Raw genomic sequence first — 7,226 nt, 5'->3', positions numbered from 1 at the left:
TATGTCTACAGAATATATTAATTGATGAAAATTGGGCTGTCTGCACTCTCAAAGTGCATGTTGTTGCCAAATGTATTTCATATGCTGTAAACCTAGTTCATAGTTGTTAGTTTCCTTTAATGCCAAACAAACACATACCAATCGTTGGTTAGAAGGCGATCGCCGAATTCGTCCTCGCTTTCTCCCGTGTCGCTGGCTGTCGTGTCGTTTTCCTCGGTTTCGCTTGCATACGGTTCAAACCGATATGGCTCAATAGCTTCAGTTTCTTCTTCGATTTCGTTTTCGCTACCTGCCTCCACACTACAACCATCCGTTTCAATACATGCGTAATCTGTTGAATCGCTTAAAGGGGAACATTATCACAATTTCATAAGGGTTAAAACCATTAAAAATCAGTTCCCAGTGGCTTATTATATTTTTCAAAGTTTTTTTCAAAATTTTACCCATCACGCAATATCCCTAAAAAAAGCTTCAAAGTGCCTGATTTTAACCATCGTTATAAACACCCGTCCATTTTCCTGTGACGTCACATAGTGAAGCCAACACAAACAAACATGGCGCATAGAACAGCAAGCTATAGCGACATTAGCTCGGATTCAGACTCGGATTTCAGCGGCTTAAGCGATTCAACAGATTACGCATGTATTGAAACGGATGGTTGTAGTGTGGAGGCAGGTAGCGGAAACGAAATTGAAGAAGAAACTGAAGCTATTGAGCCATATCGGTTTGAACCGTATGCAAGCGAAACCGACGAAAGCGACACGGGAGAAAGCGAGGACGAATTCGGCGATCGCCTTCTAACCAACGATTGGTATGTGTTTGTTTGGCATTAAAGGAAACTAACAACTATGAACTAGGTTTACAGCATATGAAATACATTTGGCAACAACATGCACTTTGAGAGTGCAGACAGCCCAATTTTCAATATATTCTGTAGACATACCCTCATCCGCTCTCTTTTCCTGAAAGCTGATCTGTCCAGTTTTGGAGTTGATGTCAGCAGGCCAGGGAAGCTAGGGTCGATATTCTTCTCTTGATCATCCAAGACATCCAGGGGGTTTAGCTCGCTCGTCTGCGGGAACAAACTGCCGCCATTGCTTGCCGTGCTAGCGAGGTCCTTTGTCCCTGAATTGCTCACACACTCCGGCAGATTCAATGGGGGTCTGGCGGCAGATTTCTTTGACTTTATGGTTGTAAATGCATCTGCTTTGAGTGTCGCAGGATATCCACACATTCTTGCCATCTCTGTCGTAGCATAGCTTTCGTGGGTAAAGTGTGCGGAACAAACGTCCAATTTCTTGCCACTTTGGCATCTTTGGGCCACTGGTGCAACTTGAATCCGTCCCTGTTGGTGTTGTTACACCCTCCGACAACACACCGACGAGGCATGATGTCTCCAAGGTACGGAAAACAGTCGAAAAAACGGAAAATAACAGAGCTGATTTGACTCGGTGTTTGAGAAAATAGCGGATTGCTTCCCGATGTGACGTCACATTCTGACATCATCGCTCCGAGAGCGAATACTAGAAAGGCGTTTAATTCGCCAAAATTCACCCATTTAGAGTTCGGAAATCGGTCGAAAAAATATATGGTCTTTTTTCTGCAACATCAAGGTATATATTGACGCTTACATAGGTCTGGTGATAATGTTCCCCTTTCAGCCGCTGAAGTCCGAGTCTGAATCCGAGCTAATGTCGCTATAGCTTGCTGTTCTCTGCGCCATGTTTGTTTGTGTTGGCATCACTATGTGACGTCACAGGAAAAAGGACGGGTGTATATAACGATGGTTAAAATCAGGCACTTTGAAGCTTTTTTTACGGATATTGCGTGATGGGTAAAATGTTGAAAAAAACTTCGAAAAATAAAATAAGCCACTGGGAACTGATTTTTAATGGTTTTAACCCTTCTGAAATTGTGATAATGTTCCCCTTTAAATATATGTCTGTTCTCAATGGGTACGAGGCACCATTTTGCCTTTCTTGAAGAAACATGACCTACGCGTCCATTGCTTTCGGTTCTACGAACTGTTCAAATCGCGAAAAGGATAAATGTTTCTTCAGAGTAAGGCAGGGTTACTAAAATAAATAAAGTAAATTAGTAATATAATATATGGCAGCACGGTGGAGAGGGGTTAAAGTTAAAGTTAAAGTACCAATGATTGTCACACACACACTAGGTGTGGCGAAATTATTCTCTGCATTTGACCCATCACCCTTGATCACCCCCTGGGAGGTGAGGGGAGCAGTGGGCAGCAGCGGTGGCTGCGCCCGGGAATCATTTTGGTGATTTAACCCCCAATTCCAAACCTTGGTGCTGAGTGCCAAGCAGGGAGGTAATGGGTACCATTTTTATAGTCTTTGGTATGACTCGGCCGGGATTTGAACTCCCAACCTACCGATCTCAGGACGGACACTCTAACCACTAGGCCACTGAGTAGGTAGTGCGTCTGCCTCACAATAAGAAGGTCCTGAGTTCAATCCCGGGCTCGGGATCTTTCTGTGTGGAGTTTGCATGTTCTCCCCGTGACTGCGTGGGTTCCCTCCGGGTACTCCGGCTTCCTCCCACCTCCAAAGACATGCACCTGGGGATAGTCCCCTTCCACCTCCAAAGACATGCACCTGGGGATAGGCCCCTCCCACCTCCAAAGACATGCACCTGGGGATAGGTTGATTGGCAACACTAAATAGTCCCTAGATTGTGAATGTTGTCTCTCTATCTGTGTTGGACCTGTGATGAGGTGGCGACTTGTCCAGGGTGTACCCCGTCTTCCGCCCGATTGTAGCTGAGATAGGCTCCGGCGACCCCGAAGGGAATAAGCAGTAGAAAGGCCCTTTCTGTCTGGCACTCATCGAGGGCGGACGCTCCCCTTCCCTCTCCCTTATCTCTCCTGCTTGCTTCTTTGTCTTGTCTTAACATTCTTGTTGCCTCTTTTTGCACTGCTCTCAAAATCTGAACATTGGAACTATTTAACTGGCCTCAACAAAATTGACAAGATCTTGGGTTTGGGGGAACCTGCTTGTCGTGACGACGCGGTTGTTGCTGGACACACGACGGACTCTTGGGAGTAGAAGGAGTGCCGCGTACCTGGCGACCCTTTTCTGTCGAGGACGTGAAGATATCCACCTATTGGGAATGATGACAACAGGACATCAACTGATTGGAGTAAGCGTTGCTCTGGTTTGTCCACAAATTGGAAGTTGCTGGCAGTCTTCAAAGTAGCCCAAAGCTGCCACAAAGGATTGGAGGATGCGGGAAGAACTGTGGATCACATCGGACCGTCTGCCCTGCAGTTTTGAGGACCAGTCATAGACAATTTAGAGTGACAAGCAAATTTTATTTTCACTCGAATACAAAACATTCTAACTTGGATTGTTTCCCTGGCTTGGAGACAACAAACTCCCTTCTTGTCTCTCATGGACACACACCTGTTGTTGTTGACTTTGGACTAGCGACTGCACAGACACCAAGACACTTGCAACCACAAAAATATAACCCAATGCCCTCGACGCAAATCCCATACGGGTGATGAAAGAATGGTCAGCGCCTGAGAGCTGCGGCCTACCATCATGACCTCGCACTCCCTTCCCTCTGTTGCTAGATATCTGGAGATGTACGTTGTAATATGTATATGTGCTTTGCTATGGAGGTTTTTTTTCCCACTCCTGACTGGGCCCCCTTAGGAGCCCAGTCTAGATTGTATTTTTTTACTCATCCTTCACCAGCGTTTGACCTTTTTCCCAATCTTTTACGGGGCGCCTTGTGGCGACCCATCAGCGTTCCTGTTCTGTAACCCTGTACACGGTTTGTTTGTCTCATCTTGAACGGGTTTGTGCTGAAAACAAAGTTTTGTTGTACTTGTGCAATGTGTTAAGGTTTGCAGGGGAGGTGACGGCAACAGACACTAGATGGCAGTAATGTTCAATGATTTATTATATATAGTAATATATATAATAAACAACACTAAATATATGAACTAAGGAAATGGAGTGTGGCAAAATCCAAGAGTGTGTATGGTGTACGACTATGTGTAGTATTTGACTGAGGTGTGCGTTACCAAGTGTTGAACGAGAGATGAGGAAGTCCAGGGGAAGAGGGGAATCCGTGTCCAAGCGGGAGGTCGAGATCCAAGGAGCAGTCCGAGAAGCAGGGGAACGACGACGAGAAATGACGAGACACACAGCAACGTCAAAACACGGGAACGGAGGTCTGCAGTAGGATGATATAACAATGAAACACGGAAGGGAAAACAGACAGAGAGAACAGTATTGCATCAAGCAGGATGATAGCTTACTATACGCCAACAGATGATTATATTCCGGCCCCGGCCTGCCAAGATGTCCAGGCTTATGAAGGCAGCTCCTTCATTCCAGGCAGGTGTGATGATTGCCGGCAAGTGATTGCAGCTGGCGACAGCTGCAGGGCGGAGACGTGCGCGGCGCGTCCCTGGATGTGTGCCACAGTCGTGGGCGTGTCCCGCGGTGTGAAGCGCAGAGCGCAATGATGAGGGCGCATTCCAATGCACCCTGGCCGTGACACAATGACAATAAAGACCTACCTACCTACTTACCTAAAATGGATGGATGGACATACATGTATGTATGTATGTATGTATGTAAGTAAATTGTCGGAGGCAGATATTTACATATATCCGAATTTAAGTGTTACTACTTTTATTTCATAGTCATATTTGAAAACAGCTCGTGTTCTTCCAAAAGTGGTCTTTTGGTTGTCTGCAAAACTGTGTGCTTAACCTTGAAGTGAGGAATGTTAGAGAGAGCGATAATAAGCATTTGTTTTTGGCTAAGAGAGACATGACTGCCAGGGGGGGAGGAAGAGGAGAGGGGTTTTTGATCGGGGGAGACAGACCATTTTGGCGGCGCGATAGAATGTTCTATGCTGGACTGGTCTCAAAAATATATCTGCAAAGCTTTGCCAATATATTACAAAATACCTATTCTGTCTCTGGTGGTTTTTCAACTCAGCTTTAAGTGTCGTAAAGAGCTTGGGAGCGACTTGTGACTTGAATTCCCTGGGAGGAACAACTGGTCCAAAACGCAACAATGTCCATCCACCGCTTATTCCCTTCAGGGTATGTGTATATATGTATGTGTATATGTGTATATGTATGTGTATATATGTATGTATGTATGTGTATATATGTATATGTATGTATGTATGTACGTATGTACGTACACATGCACAAAAGCAGTCCAAGAGATGCAACTTACTATTTGCAATCATGTTGTTATAACAGAATACAAACACAATGATAGTTCATTTTAGCTATCCCAATCGCTGTCATTAGTTAACAACATACAAAACTAATGCACATCTTACATACATACATAGTGTACGTCAACACGTCCTTAAAGCAGTCAGGGTATAATACTTAACATACATTGGAAAGTTCGCGCCCTCTAGCATCTGTGTAAAGGTTACAAACATCCCCTTTAAAGGCCTACTGAAATGCGATTTTCTTATTTAAACGGGGATAGCAGGTCCATTCTATGTGTCATACTTGATCATTTCGTGATATTGCCATATTTTTGCTGAAAGGATTTAGTAGAGAACATCGACGATAAAGTTCGCAACTTTTGGTCGCTGATAAAAAAAGCCTTGCCTGTACCGGAAGTAGCAGACGAGTAGCGTGACGTCGCAGGTTGTGGAGCTCCTCACATCTGCACATTGTTTACAATCATGGCCACCAGCAGCGAGAGCGATTCGGACCGAGAAAGCCACGATTTCCCCATTAATTTGAGCGAGGATGAAAGATTTGTGGATGAGGAAAGTGAGAGTGAAGGACTAGAGGGCAGTGGGAGCGATTCAGATAGGGAAGATGCTGTGAGAGTCGGGTGGGACCTGATATTCTAAAACAGTAAATAAACACAAGACATATATATACTCTATTAGCCACAACACAACCAGGCTTATATTTAATATGCCACAAATTAATCCCGCATAACAAACACCTCCGTTCACCTCCCCAAAGTTCATACAGCACATATATTTCCCCAAAGTCCCCAAAGTTACGTACGTGACATGCACATAGCGGCACGCACGTACGGGCAAGCGATCAAATGTTTGGAAGCCGCAGCTGCATGCGTACTCACGGTACCGCGTCTGCGCATCCAACTCAAAGTCCTCCTGGTAAGAGTCTCTGTTGTCCCAGTTCTCCACAGGCCAATGGTAAAGCTTGACTGTCATCTTCCGGGAATGTAAACAATGAAACACCGGCTGTGTTTGTTGTTGCTGAAGTCGGCCGCAATACACCGCTTCCCACCTACAGCTTTCTTCTTTGCTGTCTCCATTGTTCATTGAACAAATTGCAAAAGATTCACCAACACAGATGTCCAGAATACTGTGGAATTTTGCGATGAAAACAGACGACTTAATAGCTGGCCACCATGCTGTCCCAAAATGTCCTCTACAATCCGTGACGTCACGCGCCGACGTCATCATACCGAGACGTTTTCAGCAGGATATTTTGCGCGGAATTTAAAATTGCACTTTAGTAAGCTAACCCGGCCGTATTGGCATGTGTTGCAATGTTAAGATTTCATCATTGATATATAAACTATCAGACTGCGTGGTCGGTAGTAGTGGCTTTCAGTAGGCCTTTAATTGTGATTAAATAATTACAGCCTGTGATCAAAGGTTCAATCTGTAACATTATTGACTCTGCGAGGTTCCTCGCCCGCTTCATGTGCGTGACTTGTTGGGGTGTAAAACAATACGGAAGTGTCTATGAGAAGTAGTTGGCCTTCCAAGAGAGGAACACGAAACATGTCAGCATGGCTGCTTTGTCCTCTGTAGCCTCCGAGAAGTGATTGTTTGATGTTATTTCATCATCACTTTATGGTGTGATGCTAAACAAGGATTGTTAGGATCTTCATTTTACAGCACTGTGATTGATGGCTCTGTTTTAGTTATTTTATTTTATATGGAAAAAAACAACAAGTTCAATGTTGAAAATAAGTGTTTTTACTGTTGTTAGATCGTAACTTCAGCATTTTATATTGACCCAATGTTTTATTTTAGTAAGTGGTTAAAGGCCTACTGAAAGCCACTACTACCGACCACGCAGTCTGATAGTTTATATATCAATGATGAAATCTTAACATTGCAACACATGCCAATACGGCCGGGTTAGCTTACTAAAGTGCAATTTTAAATTTCGCGCGAAATATCCTGCTGAAAACGTCTCGGTATGAAGACGCCTGCGCGTG

At 44.5% G+C, this 7,226-nt stretch overlaps 1 protein-coding gene across 1 annotated transcript in view; it reads right to left on the bottom strand.

Annotated features, from left to right (window-relative positions):
- The window catches only part of LOC133575713 (uncharacterized), a 177,242-nt gene that overhangs the window by 165,110 nt on the left and 4,906 nt on the right, over positions 1 to 7,226 (bottom strand). The gene's annotated exons all lie outside the window — the stretch shown is intronic.

This window comes from Nerophis lumbriciformis, linkage group LG33 (assembly GCF_033978685.3).
Source record: "Nerophis lumbriciformis linkage group LG33, RoL_Nlum_v2.1, whole genome shotgun sequence".
Classification (NCBI taxonomy): domain Eukaryota; kingdom Metazoa; phylum Chordata; class Actinopteri; order Syngnathiformes; family Syngnathidae; genus Nerophis; species Nerophis lumbriciformis.
The sequence above is the reverse complement of the archived record's forward strand: the minus strand, read 5'-3'. Positions and strand labels throughout refer to the sequence as shown.